The following is a 17059-nucleotide window of genomic DNA, read 5'->3' on the forward strand; positions in this document are numbered from 1 at the left end:
AGCTTAAAACTGTTTTGGCTCATCACAGGCTTGGGCGGGGCTGAGGTTATGTTTGGACACAGTTAGCCCAGCATAACCTGGCCCACTGACACCCCTGTTCCTCCATATATATATATATAGAGTCATGCTCCCCCGCGCACCTACGCACGTGCGCACCTTTGCACACGTGTCATGGGTGTCTAATCTAAACGGTCCATGTGATGCGGAATCCCATGAAACCTCACGTGTGAAATTTTCACCCTAATCTAAAATTCTGGTGGGCCATAGCAAAGAGAAATGCAAATCAAGGGAGGAAACTGTTTTAATTTTTCATGGCCCATCAAAGTTCTAGATCAAAGTAAAACTTGATCCTGGGGGGTTTTACGAGGTGCTGCTTCACATGAACGGTTCAGATTTTGGATCCACATCACGTATGATGGGTTCTCAAAAAAGTTCGTATGTAACACGTACGAACTGGTTCGCAGGTGAGCGTTTCCGTATGTGTGTGTGTATATATATATAAGAAAGAAAATCTCTCAGATTAGACACTTTCAACCCGGTCACATACAGTTATTGGAACCGTCGGAATTGTGGTTCTCATTTTGTACGGAGCATATGTCTAAAATGACACCGATCAAATTGTGATGATGGAGGTGATTTAATAGGGAATCCTATGTCATGGATTATATTATTTAAACTTGAATGATATTGTAAACTTGAAGCTTTTTCGGGGGCAAAATAAAAGAATGTAATTTTCAGGCTCACAGTGTGAATCTCAAGTAAGGTTTTGAAAAACGGTTTTGGCAGGGTGTGTCGGCTGGGAACAGGAACAAGCAACACTTCAAGACTAATATAGGAACAGAAAGGCATAAACTGATCACATTGGAAGCTATAGAATCATGAAACAAGCAAAAGCTAAAGGAACACATGCATAAAAAATGAGATCATTGCAAGAAAGATCAGCAAACAAGATATCTAAATAGCACATAGAAGTTGTAATTTCAACTTAATGGCCATGGTAGTAACCAGTATGGAGAATAGTTGAACTTCATTTTCAAGGGGAGCATAGTTAACTAATTGAGTGACATCACCAACCAGAGCAGTTGCATTTTCACTCAACCAATATGGAGAATAAACTAACTTCATTTTCTGGGGTTGTTTAGTAAAAGAATTTTGTTGCTTTTGTATTTGGAGTTGGATTGCCTGGATGTTGATATGCATGTAGGAACCAGCTGTTGCTTTCATGATTCCTGCTGCATTTATTCAACCATGACCATATTCCATGCATGCTTTCAATGTGGGAGCCAAATTTAGTGCTATGGTAACAATTTTTGTTTAATCATTTCATTATCCAATTTTTTGGTCACCATTCTTTCTTTTTCATTTTCTTTTTTCCCCCTTCAAATATCAACCTCATACCCTTTACAACAAAACAAAAAAATAAAATAAGGAAAAAAGAAAAGAAAAGAAAAAGAAAACAAAGAAAGAAAGAAAAGATTTAGTGCATTTCTGTATTACATGGTTTCCATTTTGATCATGCACACGTTACATAACATATTCATCAAATTCAAGAACAAGGTTTATTATCTGATCAAGCTCAATAACTTCAAGTGTCGATAACAAAATATGAGCAGAGGATAAGCATTTGAAGCAAGAGTATGCTACTCAAGTTTCAACTAGTGAGACTAAGAACAACAAAGCATGGCATTAGAATTGACATTCTCAAAACTATTTAAACATGAATACCAAAGATCGTCCAAATCACAATAAAACCAGCAATATATGTAAGTTGAGGAAGCATTATTAGGAATCTCTATAGTGCTTCAAGAAAACTACATATCCTCTTTAGACTAGTAGAGGCCCACAATCTAACATATATCATACCACTATGGTTCTTTTTCTTTTTTTTTTTTTCTTTTTTTTAAAGGATACCACTATGGTTCAGAACTAGCAAAATTGTACAAGGGTGGTTGAGTTTGTTCAGTTGGATTTAGTTGTTTGGGAGCATGTGCATATTTCTTATTTTGAGCCCTATATAATAGCTAATAGCTGGGGCCTAGTCTTTTTTGTTTGGTGCCTGCCCCAAAGTTTGTATGTGAGTTATTTTATAGCAACAAAGTTGTAAGTAGTGTGCTCTAACCTGATTTTGTTATGGAGAAATCTTGCTGACAGCTACATTCCACCTGATTTTGTGTTGGAGAAAGGGTCCTTGATTTAATAGCCTAGCTTATGCATAACATCTGTCCAAAGGCTTTTGGTGTATTGGCTAGGTACTTAACAGCGACCCATTATAATGTGTGTAAATGACATCCAACCCATCAGTGAAATGTTCCTAACTGAGATAAAAGGAATCTCCATAAATAATGCCAATCAAAACATAAGTGGGCCGCACCACTTAGATTTTAAAGGTTTGAACATACTTTCACATGGTTGCATATGGAGCGGCCCATGTGAGTTTTGGATTAGCACGATTCTTAGCATGTTCCATCTTCTTGGGCTTCAGTTGATTTTTTATTTCTGTGCTACACAAATGGTACTGTAGGTACCAAAATCAATCCCCTTTTACTAGTACCCTATACTCAACTAAAGGATGCCCTTGTAAATCATACATGTGATCTAATTAACCCAGATTTAACTGGCTAAATGCATGGGAACCTTCCCATGAGGCACATGGTTACATTTGAACTTCTTAGCATTCGCATCACCCATCTAGGCCTTCCATTAAGTCCATGCTACTTTTCTTCCACTGCAGCACAAAAATTATAGGAATGGTCATAAACATCTAAAACCAACTCATCTTCTATAAATGATCTTATCTGCCTATTTTTGCATACCACTGATTAGCTGGTTTGGATTATCTGACTAGAATGATTTTTTCAAGGCATGGCAGGAATAGAGTACAAAGCCTAATGGTCAGTCCAGATATTTGATGCGGTTTTTAACGAGCTCAAATGCAACTGTGCGTTAAAAGCTTTCCGTGAACTACTAATTTTGTAGTGACCCTGCCATTATGGATATTAGTCGGTGCTCTATGGCCCACCACCATGTGTGTTTTATTCACACCGTCCAACCATTTTTCCAGCTAATTGTCAAAAAATGAGATAGATTCAAATCTCAGGCAGGCCACACCAAAGGAAAGATGGTAATTGAACACCAGCCGTTAAGAACTTACCGGGGCAATAAAGTTTTGGATTAAGATGACAATTATGTTTTCCCTTCATACATATCTGTCTAACTTAATCAAGAGGTTGGATAGCAAATAACATAGCAGTGGACCTTAGGAAGTATTTAATGGTGGGCATTCAATCACCAGTTTATCACCTTTGCGTGCTTGAGTTGCTGAGATGAATGGTTCTAATCCTGAAAGCTATATATAAATATTGAATTCAGAGAGCATTGGAAATTAAAGCATATCCGGACGCATCTAATGGCCACTGTCAAAGTCATGCATATACGGTGTGACACCTGTTTGACTTCAAGTGCTGCTACTTAAGAAAATTAGATTGACGGTATTTGTAATTGTAAGATATGAATGAGAAGTGGGTCACTTGATGCCACTTCATGGCCTATAATCAGCTGGAAAAATGGACAGATGTTGTGGATAAACTACATGCATTATGGTGGTGCCTACAAAGCAATATTTCCAGCACCAACCAAGACGATCTTGGGTACTGAAGGGGTAACTACTGAATCTGAGTCTTTTTGCCGGTTCTTCAAATGAGCCCACCTCACTGACAAATCGTTGTTGAGAAAAAGAGAGACAGGTGAAGTCAATGGATAAGGAGAATAAAAGGTGCATGGGACCCTTTTGCATGAAAAAAAAAAGAAGGCATTATGTGTTAGACCCACTGATCACCATAGCGAGCTTGAGCTGTTGAGATTAGTGGTTCTAACCTTGGAATGTATGAGTATTGAATGTGGACCATTTTAAATTTCTCCTGACTGTACATAACTTTGCAATCGAAAAGCCAATAATCATAGACTGCTTGTATAAGTAAAGCAACAATACCCTGAATACCTAGACTTTTTATTTTCTTGATAATAGCTCAATCATACATGTAATGTTGAGATTGTTGTACTTGGAATTCAGAGAGACATTTGAAAATTAAAGGTATCACTCCACATCTAATGGCCATTGTGAAAGTCATGCATTTAAGGCGTAATGCTTGTTTAACTCCGAGTGTTACTCTTTAAGAAAATTGGATTGACTATTTGTAGTTGTAAGATATAAATGGGAAGTGGGCCACTTGATGCCACTTGATGCCCTAAAATGACCTGGAAAAATGGTTGGATGGGATTGGTAAAATGCATGAATCATGCTGGCACTCATAGAGCATTTCTGGTACTGAGCAAGACCATCTTGGGTATTGAAGGGGTTACTATCGAACCCAAGTTCTTTTTTTTTTTTTTTTTCCGATTCTTCTAGACAATGGACCTTGACAATTCATTACTGAAAAAAGGAAAAAGAAAAAAGAAAAACAAGTGAAGTCAATAGCTAGGGAGTAAAAAGGGTGCATGGAATCCCTTTGCTTGAAAAAAGGGCATCACGTGCTTGACCTGCTGAGATGAGTGTCTCTAACCATGGAACGTATGAATATTGAACGTGGACCATTCTTAATTTCTCCTGTTCTAACCATGGAACGTGTGAATATTGAATGTGGAACATTCTTAATTTCTCCTTACCGTCCATAACTGTGGTGATCGAAAGTCAATATCATAGACTGGTTACAAGTATAGTAACAATAATTAAACTTTAGATTTTCTTGAAAATTTCAATAGCTCAATTCATGTTGAGATTGTTATGCTTGGAATTCAGAGAGCATTTGGAAATTAAAGTGCATCGGGCCATGTTTGACTCCAAGTGTTGCTCTTTAAGAAAATTGGATTGATGGTGTTTGTAATTGCAAGATATAAATGGAAAGTGAGCCACTTGATGCCACTTCATGCCCTGTAATCAGCTGGGAAAATGAATGGACGGCCTGAATAAAGCACATGCATTATGGTGGTGGCCACAAAGCATTTCTAGCACCGACCAGAACCATCTTGGGTACTAAAGGGGTCACTACGGAATCTCAGTCCAAAATTTTGCCAGTTTTTCTAGACGACCGACTCACCTAACTGACAATTCGATGCCAAGAAAAAGAGAAACAAGGGAAGTCAATAGCTAAGGAGAAAAAAAGATGCATGGAACCATTTTGCATGAAAAAAGGCACCACGTGCTTGACCTGCTGATCATCCTAGCGTGCTTGAGCTACTTAGATTTGTCGTTTTAACCTTGAAATGTATGAATATTGAATGTGGACCATTTTTAATTTCTTCTTATCGTCCATAACTTTGGGCAGTTGAAAGCCAATATCATATATTACTTACAAGCAAAGCAACAATACATAGAATACCCAAACTTTCTATTTTCTTGAAAATAGTTCAATTTTATGTGCAATGTTGAGATTGTTATGCTTGGAATTCAGAGAGCATTTGGAAATTAAAAAGTATTGGCCCCACATCAAATGGAAATTGTCAAAGTAATGCACTTATGGTGTCATGCGTATTTGACTTTTAAGTGTTGCTCTTTGTTGTTACTCAAATCTAGTTGATCGTACCTCACTTCTTGTGAGCTGTAGGATACTTGCAAATTTATGCAAAATAAAAGGGATAATGGGGGCGCCGATTGTGGCCGGAGACCCTTTAATGCCTAAGTCAGGTAGGGGGACTCAAGATAGGTGTAATAAATTTGAGATATATTTGTATGTACCTTTCATCCAAGGGGTGCATTTATAGGCTTTCTAGGCTATTTGCATATTTGAGTGGATCTGCTGGATACGCTGGAGGGCTCGTCTTGGAGTTGAAAATTGGTCTCAAATATTTCTCTAATTATGCCTCAATTAGCGTGATTTTTGGTTAGGATCTATCTGGGCAGTCCTATTCATAAATGGCACGAAATTTTATCTAGATGTTTATATTCCGATGTCAAAGTCGGTATCCGTGGTCAAGGTCGGAATTTGTGGTCGAGGTCGAGGTTGGCATCCAAGGTCTGACCTCGAGGTCGAGCTCAGTCGTGTAATGTCGAGATTGATGCTTGTAGTCAAGATCTGTGGGTTTGTTGATGAGCCTTATCTTCAAGCCAAGTCAATTGTTTCAACTCGGTCATCGAGTCCCTTTGCTCGGCTTATCTTCTCTAACTCTTAGGTTTTTCAAAGAATTTGTTTAGATTATCTTTTTGCCACGTGTCTCATATATCACGTTAGCTCGATTCTCCCCACAACAGTTACCCCATACTTCTAAGTTCCATGTTTATGAGCTCGGGAAGTAAGCCGATTTGTCTTAACATATGAGCGGGAGATTCTTAACATATGTGAGAGGTCAGTTCGTTCCATGGGTACTTCTTGGATTTGTTGTCAGGTGTTTAATGCGAGAATTAGAAAGAGACAGCATATGTTGATGTGATCGAGGAGGATATTATGACAGGGCTCTGTATGAGGGGACGTGCACGGAGTGACGAGCGTTGCTTCGCCTTCGAGCGACTTATAGGTTAACACCTGTCATTGTTGAGTTAATGAGGGTTGAGAGTGAACAATGGGCTGTCATATGGAGGAGATCATGTGTCAAGGGATCTTTTCATGTCTCGACAATAAATGCGGGCATTAATGCCCCCTCCCAAATCCTTATAAATAAAGGTTTGACCTCATTCTCTTCACCCACTAATTCATGTGGCGTTCGAGCTGTGTCAACCTTTCCATTTCCTTTTATTTTCTTTTTGCCCAGTCACTTAGGCTTTCCTTTGATGCGCTTTCGTATTATTCTTCTTTCCTCTCATTGTTCTTTTTTTCCCATTTTGATTTTTTCCTTTCCGTGATGTCGTCGGAAGATTCCTGGGGGATATATGTGTCAGGGGCCTTCCACGTAGAGTTTATCCATGACAGTGTGGACTCCTAGTTAAATTTATCATCGAGCAGGCCATCTTCGGCAACGACAGCTCAGGAAGAGGAGGTTGTACCTCCCCAAGAGGAGGTGGGCTCCACGTCTTCTGAAGGTCCATCTTCAGGTGGGCCCCTTCGGATTGAGACTTCGGGAGGCGAATTTGGTTTTCCTCAGGTCAGAGTTTCACATCCCCGACTCAATGGTGTTGTGGCTCCTCGAGATTGGGGAACTCTCGGACCATCTTCCCGAGAGGGAGGTGGCCATCTATTCTGGTTTCTTCTATTGCAGCTTGCGGCTACCCTTCCACCCTATTAGGTGAGAGGTATTGCACCACCTCAAGCTTGTCTCTTGGCAGCTTAACCCTAATATGTGGTGGGCCATTTTTGGTAGTTATATCCTCTGGCTTCAATTGGAACATGCCGAGCTGACCGCAGACGAGCTCCTATACTTGTACAGAGCCAAGAGCAACCTAGGTTCTTGAAGCTGGTATTATTTTTTTCCCACCCAAACAAAGGCTAGACCCTCATCACTGATAACCCCTCTTCCAATAAGGGCTAGAAGGACAAACGGTTCTTCGCTTCAGGAGAGTGGGAGGCTTCGACGATGGAGCTGGGTAGGTTACGCTCTCAGGTCCCTATCAAGTTTGCATTACCAGGTCGGAGTTCTTGAGCCATAGCTTCGTTTGTTGGCCTTATTTCTTTTAGTTTTCTTGTTGAATCTGGTCGTTCTTTGTCCCAGCGCCAGCCAAATCTTACCCAGCTACAGCTCCATTAAGTCAGGCTCGGTCAGGAGTGTAGCCGAGATCAGAGGAATTAGAAGAAGCTGATCACTCGGATCGTCGGGTATGTTGCTTTTAAGATTTGTTGCTTTATTTCCTTCTATTTTGTAGGGTTGATTGCCCCTCTTTTTACTTCTTTTACAAAGATGATAGATTGTCCTCGGGCGAAAAGGCTAAAGCTCCCTTCCACAATCGAGCTAGAGCGGATGAGGAGGAATGCTAGGAAGGATGCCCCCTCATCCTCAGTTCACCTAGTTGAGGCTGCGGAGATCGACGTTGGCGGTCCGATGTTTGCCCTTGAGATCCTTCCCCAAGCCGTGCAGCCAGGGTTATGGAGGAGGCTACCGAAGCTGAGGTTGGAGGAGGGGAGAGGCTACCCTAGATGGTTCAATTTGGGGAGTCTCTCCTTTTAATTTGGTCCAGAGGGAGGTTGTCGACCTTGAATCGCCCCCTACTCAAACAGAGGAAGAGGGCCGAAGATTGGAGCTGGGAGCAGCTCGGGCCGTTGGGCACCCATGTGAGTTGTGGGTTCGGTGCTCCTGCACCTATTCCCCGGCATATGGTGATGCTAGCACATTGGAACAGCCGCATCGTGAGCGAGGAGGAGGTCGGATCCATGCTTGCCCTGAAACCTAAACCCCTGCTAGGTGGGGTGGCGTCGATGCTAACCAACATAAGAATGTGTGCTAGCTTTTTGTCTTTCCCTGTATGTGTTTTTCTTTCTGGTTGACTGACTTTTTATTGTTTTTTCTTTGCAGGGTGCCACGAGGGTTTTAACCTCCCACCATGCTTTCCTCGAGATAAGGGGTCGCCTTTCGGAGTCTCGAGGTGGTCAGGGCCAAGATCCAAGCCTAGGCTCCGAAGTTGGAAGCGGCTGCGGCGACTTGTGTAGAGGTTGAGGCCCTGCGGATGGCCTTGAGGGTCGTCGAGGAGGACAGGGCCGCTTGCACTACCCATCTGATTGCGGAACAGTGGGAGAAGGTTGAGCTGGCAGCCTAAACGATGAAGGTCGAGTCCTGCCTTTCTGAGACGGAGAGGCGAGTGACTGGTGCGAAAGCTAGAGTGGCAGAGGTCGAATCCTTGGTTCCCGCAAGTGAGGTGGCGGCTGTGGAGGCATTTAAAGCTTCCGAGGTGCATGCAGTCGAGCTGGAGGATATCTTCAACCTGGGCTTCCAGCGGTGCCGAGAAGATATTCAACAAAGTTATCTGGATTTGGATTTGTACTGCTAGGATGATGACACTCCAGATGACCCTGTCATTGCCCCTTCCGAGGCTGAGAAGCCTTTGGGGGAATAGACCCACTATCCTTGTATTTGCCATTTCTTTTTGTGTACACTCTCCCTTATTATCAGTGAATATATATATATATATATATTGGTTGATTCAATTCTTGTATAGTTGGTCTGTTCATGTGTGGCCCCTTTTTGGCACTTAGTGTCAAGTATATAGGGTCAATATATCGAGGGAGGACTTTTTTTCCCTTCAGCAGAGGGAAGTCGCTCATAGTCGAGTTTGTAGGTCGCGATAATGGTAACCACAGTAGTGAAAACGAAGAGAAGAACCCTTTTTTCCTCTGATTGAGGGAAGTTTCTCATTGTCGAACTCGTAGGTCACGATAATAGTAGATAAAATAGTAGGAATGAAAATGAGAACATTTTTCCCTTTGATTGAGGGAGGTTTCTCATAGTGGATCTCGTAGGTCGCAATAACAACAGATAAAATAGTAGAAATGAGAAGGAAGACCTTTTTCCTTTTGACTGAGGGAGGTTTCTCATAATTGAACTCATGTAGCTCCTTGTCAAGTCGGGCTGGTCGGACATAGTCGTAACACTTGTAGAAATCCCGTAAGGGTAGTAGATCTTTAGATGTTCGGTGCTCCACGAATGAGGTAAGAGCAGCCCCTTCATATCTTCTAGCTGATAGGTCTTTGGTCGAACCATACTGGCCACCTTGTAGGGTCCTTCCCAGTTCAGCCCTAGAGCTTTGAGCCAAGTTCCTTGGTATTTTGAAAAATCTTGCAGAGGACTAGCTCTCCCGCTCAGAACCTGTGTATCTTGACCCTAGAGTTGTAATGTCGAGTATCTCTGTATTGATAGGCGGTGACCCTTAGTTGCACTCTTTCCCAGTTATGAACAGGTTGGATGGTAAAAAAACATCATGGTGGCCCTAGGAAGGCTTCAACAATGGTTGTCATTGTGTACATTGTGTACCACAACTTCTTTATAAAAGGATTTGAAGTAAATATCATGGTTTAAAGTCTTTAGTCATGGTAGAATAGAGACACCACTATGATAGCATCCACTTGGAACATGCATGTTAGCAATCTAGTGAGATTGAGCGTTGATCAGGCAATCCTAACCATGTAGATGCCTTCCTTAAAGAATTAGGCCCATTAGCTAATTGACGCAGATTTCCTGCCAAAGCATGTTCTTGTGCAAGGATGCTGGGTGGGGCCCATTAAGATGTTTGTAAGAAATCCACCCTATTCATCTGCTTTGATAGCTCATTTTAGAAAATGCGACAAAAAATAATGTGTATCCGAAACTTAAGTGGGTTACACGAGAGGAAACAGTGGGGATTCATTGTCAATCATTGAAACATTCTTGGGCGATCCAATTTTTATTTAAGGCAAATTTTTTTGGTATTTTCACTTCATCCCAGTGGTAATGACCTTATAAATGGTTTGGATTGCATATAAAACATTAAGGTAGAGCTCAGAAAAGTTTCAACGGTAGGAAAATTTTCCCCCAATTTTCCCTCCTATGTGACCCACTTGAGTTTTAGATCCACCTCATTTTTTGTCGAATTTCCTAAAATAAACACTCAAAGCGGATGAACATGGTGAATTTCTAACAAACATATCTGTGGGCCCACCCGGCATTGTTGCGAACTTTCTGCGAAAGGCTTTCCCAGAAAATCGGTGCACATGTGTGGAGACTGGCTATCAATTCCATCATTCTTTCATTTTCATGGGACGCGGGTTAGGTACTAACTAGCCGAGGGCCTATTTGTTAATGTTGAATTTTTGTACTTAACCCGGAATTTGGAAAATGTTTCATGTTTAGTGGTGTTTGTTAACGCATAAGAAGGAAAGCGCTCCACAATTTTACATTGAAAATTTTCAATGATAGGAGTCCTTTGTGTTGAAATTTTTCAGGGAGTCTAGCTTAACGGGGAATGAAGAATGCACAGTCTAGCTTAACAGGGAATGAAGAATGCGTTCAGTGATTATTGTTTTTTTAAGGGAGAAAGATTTTATCCCTGCGTATACACATCCCAACTTTTAACATGGGACACTTCTCTAAGCCCACCATGGTGTATCTGTTTCATCCATTTTTAAAGATCATTTTAGGGCTTGATACCAAAAAAGAGAGGAATATAAATCTTAGGTGGACCACACCATATGAAAACAATAGTGATTGGATATCCACCATTAAAATTCTCCTAAGGCCCAATGTACTGTTTATTTGACATCCAATCTATTGATTAGGTCATATAGACCCAGATGAATTAAAAAAACAAAGATCGGCTTGATCCAAAACTTTTATGGCCTCCAAAAAGTTGTTAATGTTCCACGTTTATTCAACACTATTTTCCTGTAATGTGGTCCACCTGAGATTGGGATATACCTCATTTTTAGTCTCATACCATAAAATGATCTAGAAATATAGATGGACGGCATGAATGAAACACATACATCATGGTGGGCCCACATAGCACCGACCACCAGCCATTGGCTGGTGGCAGGGGAGTAGCGGACGATGGGATACTGACAACGTTCGTGCCCAAGGATTCTGTAGTTGTGCGACACTTTGTCATCTTATTTTGTAGCTTGTACTGTTTGCTAACTATAATTTATAAAGTTGGTAAGAAATGGAGAAATGAGGGCAGTCAATGGTTTAAAAAAAAAAAAAAAAAGTGCACGGACTCCTTTGCATAAATAGAAGGTGCCACAATACTTGACCTGCTGATGGTCATGGCTGACTTGACCCGGTGAGATTGTTGTGTTAGGAATTCCGAGAGCAGTTGAAAATTAAAGCATGTTGGCCCCACATCTAATGGCAACTGTCAAAGTCATGCATGTATACGTGCCGTGTTGCGTGTGGAAGTGTTCCGTTTCAAGAAAAATGCACTAGAGATGGAAAGTGGGATACTTAATGCCACCTCCGTTAAATGATCAAGGCCAATGATACCCGTTCATGTAGTTAGTTGATTATCAGTGTTTGGAAATAGGGCAAAGTTTATCCCATCCATCTAAAAGGCCTAAGCCCAACTTCCACATTACATCATGGGTAAAAGGTGAAGTAGGCCCCACTTGTGCACGGTACATGACTCCACACGTGATAATAACATGGAATTTACAGACTGTAGGGTCACTGCATAGATGCCTTGGCTGGAGAAACAAAAAAAGATCCCGTCAGTCAACTTATAAGGTAGGACACGGTGCATGAATAATATGTATGACAAAAGATCATATTTGTGCTTGCATGCATGCATGCATACATATGTTCAGTGCACCTTCTTTCCGCACTCAATAAACACACAGAAAAAGTTACACGTGTAAGATCGGACACACTCACTAGGCAATCCTCATGATGAAGATGCCTTGATTCAAAGAGCCGGGCCCATATATGTATACGGAATGTGGTGACTATAATTCACTTTATCAATCATTCACATCTTGATACATGTTTGGCCCTGATTTGTGAGACTGGAGCAAAGATAGAGTAGTGACCACCTGATCAAATCCAATCACCAGACAATCAGGATAGTGTATATATATGCCTTGCCTAAAAGGATCAGGTCCATCTGAATACCAGAATGTGGGATGCGGATTGCCAAGGATAACCTGCCCACACAGTAGGAAAATGTGGGCAGAGAAATGCCTATAGTTGAGACCTGCCTAGGTCTCTTGTGTTTATATGTCATCCATACATACTGATTCTGTTCATAAAGTCACCCTTATTAGGAAGAACTGAAAACACAAAAGTATTAGCCTGATCTAAAACTTCTATAGCCCCACAAATGTTCAACAGTTGATGTTCAATCCTCAATGTTTCTGTCATGCAGCCCATTTAAATCTATCAAATAAATTTTACAAAATAGTACCTTATCAACATGGCATTTTCATCCTCATAACTTGATAAATTAAATTTTCGTTAAGGCACTTCATTAATGAAGTTATTGTCTAAGGTAATTCTGTTAGTTTTCTTCCACTTTCCTTATATTTTTTCTAAAATGAATAAAATATCCACCAATTAATAAAGTTGCTTAAAAAATTAAATAGATATCCAAAAATAAAATTATTAATTAATGTTTTTATGAAAAATCACAAAAAAGAAAAGAAATCAACAATTTTCTCTGGACGCCGATTGCATAGTTAGGATGAGGATCTCCGGATTCAGTGTGGCCCTGACCGTGGGGCCCATCTTGATGTATGCCCACCATAATGGTTATCGTGAGTTTTGTAATGTATTGGTACTCTTATTTATTTATTTATTTTATTTTTTAAACAAGCACACACATTTCACCACCTATGGATACTCGAACCCTTGACCAGGTGTTGAAACTCCTGGGATTCTGCCACCCGAGCAAGAGCAAGGATCCTATTGGTACTCTATTAGCCGTGGTGTATGTATTGTTAGTGGAAATCGAATACCGGATAAACCCCCTTACTGAAGATATGATGGAATTATCTTCCTGTCATGGTGCTAGATTGGGGACCCAGCCTGCTAAATACTAGCAGAGAGCAAAAGAGTTTGAAATCATTAAAACTTCTCTATGAAAGGCTCCACACGCAAGCAGACCCTAGTTACGCTGAAATAGCAGTGTGTATATCACAGCTATGGCATTCCACCCCTTACGTATATTTTATGGAAGTATCAGTGGGGCCCACTAGTTTATCCGATCACATTTTTCAACCTTTAGGACAATTCAGACCGTTAATCAATACTGCCCACTTTATAGAAATCTTACATGTATTGTATATCAACATCTTCCAACAGTTTTTCCTGATCATTTTAGAGCATGAGCCAAAAAATGAAGCAGATCCAAATCTAGGTGGACCACACCGGAGGAACAATAGTTGTTGAACATCCACTGCTACAAACATTTGGTGGGCTACAAAAGTTTTGGATGAAGCTGATATTTGTTTTTCCCTTCATCCAGTCATTGTGTCCTTATCAATAGGTTTGATGGCAAATAAACTCAGGGTGGGTATTATAGTGGGCCATTGGAAATTTTTAATGGTGGGAATTCAATCAACACTGTAGTCCATTTGAGATTTGGACATGCTTATTTATTATTATTATTATTAATTTTTGTGTTAATGCTCTCAAAAGGAGCAGAAATATGGATGGACGGCCTGCATATACAATACGTCCATCACCGTGGGCTCCACGGTGAGGACCACACCGCGTTGGGTGAGACCAGGGCGCACCTAATCCAGAAAGGTTTTAACCTATCACAAAGTATGGGTGGTCAGTGGGCCGGGCTCTGGCCTGAAAATACAGAATTTTGAATAGCAGTCGGCCGGAAAGAGTTCAAAATCCGGGCAGAGACTCATCCCTGATCTGGCCCGTTGACAGCTCTGCTACAAAGACACCCACTTATGGTGTTTTATGGGCTCCATATATGATTTATCCACGCCATCCACTCATTTTTTCATATCATCTTAGGGCAAGAGTATAAGAATAAGGAATATCCAAATGTCAAGTGGGCTCTAGGAAGTTTTTAATAGTAGGCACCCAATCACCGTTGTTTCCACCTTAGTGTATAAAAAAATATACATTATGACGAGGGCTCATAGAACATCGACCAGTAACCAGTACCAACGATGCAATCCGCAGCTATATATATATATATATATATATATATATATAAACACTCACCTGCAAACCAGTTCGTACATACTATGTACGAACTTTTTTGAGAACCCATCCTACGTGATGATGTGGATCCAAAATCTCCTTATCTAGCCTTAGGACTAGTAATGTGAATACAAAACACATGGTACAACAAGAAAAAAATAGGAGCCCATAAAGTGATAGATGGATGCTTGATATTAAAACTTTTAATGGTCTCTACCTTAATAACTTTGGCACTATTATGATCAATTTTTTTCTCACAAGAGGATAAAATAGTGCTTGAATAGTCAATAAAAAAGTGAGGCCTCATAATGTGATAGATGGATGTCAAGTACATAGCATTCACACTAGCAAGACCAACTTAAAGCAGACTTGGGCTCAATAGTGAAAAGGACATCTTAGCGACTTGAAGACTCAATAGTGGAGGGGAATATGATGGGGTTTATGAGGTGGTGGATGGATCAGTATGATAATAAATTTTCATTCTTCCATGATGATAAGGCTAAAGTAGTGACTTGAAAAGTCAATAAAAAGCGGGGCCTATAAAGTGGCTAATGAATGTAAGTACTTTTCCATGGTCCCTACTTAAATATATTTTATATTAACACGGCCAACTTTTCGTCACAAAGGGACGAAGTGGTGACTTGAAAAGTCAATAGAGAAGTGGAGCCCACACCGTGACAAATGGATGTTAGGTACCTTTCAGTAGTCCCTACATAAATAGAATTCAGGCTACGACAACCGACTTAAAAGTAGTGACTTGAAGACCAATAATGTAGGAAACATAATAATGACTTGAAGCTTAATTATAAAGATGAATATGGTGGGTTTTATTAGGTGGTAGATGGATCACCGCCTTAATATCATTCCATGTTATCATGACCCTCTTTTTCCTCAAAAGAGGGCAAAGTAGCAAGTTGAAGGGATGATGATTAAGTATGGTCTCGACCAAAACCTAGTTAGGGATGCGAATTAAGTACGATCCCTATCAAAACCTAGTTAGAAATGGATGATCCTATTAGGGTCTTTGTGGGGCCTGCTGTGATGTATATGTTTTATCTGCGCTGTCCATCTGTTTTGATAGATTATTTTAGGGCATGAACCTAAAAGGAAAGCAGATCCAAGTTCAAGTGAGCCACAACACAAAGTGGGGATTAAATTCTCACCACTGAAAACTTCCTAGGACTCATGGTGATGTTTATTTGCCATCCAAATTATTAATAAGGTCGATGAAGGAAAAGATAAATATCAGCTTGATCCACAACTTTTTATAGCCCCAAAGAATTTTCAACGATAGGCTTTTAATCCCCACTGCTTCCTATTGTGTGGTTCACTTGAGCCTTCAATTTGTCTCTTTTTTGCTTTCACATCCTAAAATGATCCGTCAAAACAGATGGAAGGTGTGGATAAAACATATACATCACGGTGTGCCCTATAGAGCCCCTAAGAAGGCCACTCGTCTCTAGCTAGGTCCTGGTAAAGGTAGTACCCAATGTGTCTAATTTGAAGTGTCAATAGAAATTTGGGGCCCACAGAGTGAGTAATGAATGTTACATACCTTTCCATAGTCCCTCCCTAGATAGTTTTCGTACTATCATGATCAACTTTTTCCTCACAAGAGGATAAATTAGCGACTTTAAGAGTTAATAATTAAGGATGAGATGGTGGATTTAATGAGATGATTGAAGTATTGTTATTTGAATAATTTTCCATACTATTGAATTAATAGGCGACTTCCAATGGTGTCTGAGTTTATCCAATCCAATCATCTTTTATGGCGGTCTTATCTCTTTAAATAATTGAATAACTTCAAATATTGTTGTTTTAGTCATGTAAATGTATTGGTGTCCCAAGGGTCCGGACTAGACAACTACAACTAATGACTTAATCCAATCTAACCGCCCAAAGGCAAGGATCTAGTGTTTATGTCATCCAAGTAGATGGGTTGCATCCAGTTGCTCAAACATCCTTTGGGGAGTGCACTGAAAGTGGATGTGTACTAACAAGCTAACCCCCCCGCCCCAAAAAAAAAAAAACATCCTTTGTGGTTGTCTCGGAGTCTAAATCATTTGCTTGGGGTCCATGGTTATGGTGGTTAGATGGACAACCTAGATCTAACCATGTTGGTTGTCTCAATGGATGGCTAGGATCCAATAATGATAGACAAGGATTTTGTTGTTAAGATTTCTAGGTGAGATGGGCAGTCCAGATTCAATAATTCCATATGGCTTTAATTCACACCTCTGCTTTCCACATTCATTCACAAAGCATATTGCCGCAAATCTCAACGCTGTGTTATGTCACCAAGTTCTATGAGACCCAGTATGATATGTGTCAATCTACACCAGCTATACAATTTTCAAGATCATTTTAGGGTATTGGCCAAAAAATGAGGCTGATCTCCAGTGGACCACACCACTAAAATCAGTTAGGATTGAACTCCTGCCCTTGAAAACTTCTTGGGGCCACGTGAGTTTTGGATTTTCCTTCATCTAGATCTGTACATGTGTGACCTTAT

Source organism: Magnolia sinica, chromosome 9 (genome assembly GCF_029962835.1).
Source record: "Magnolia sinica isolate HGM2019 chromosome 9, MsV1, whole genome shotgun sequence".
NCBI classification, from domain to species: domain Eukaryota; kingdom Viridiplantae; phylum Streptophyta; class Magnoliopsida; order Magnoliales; family Magnoliaceae; genus Magnolia; species Magnolia sinica.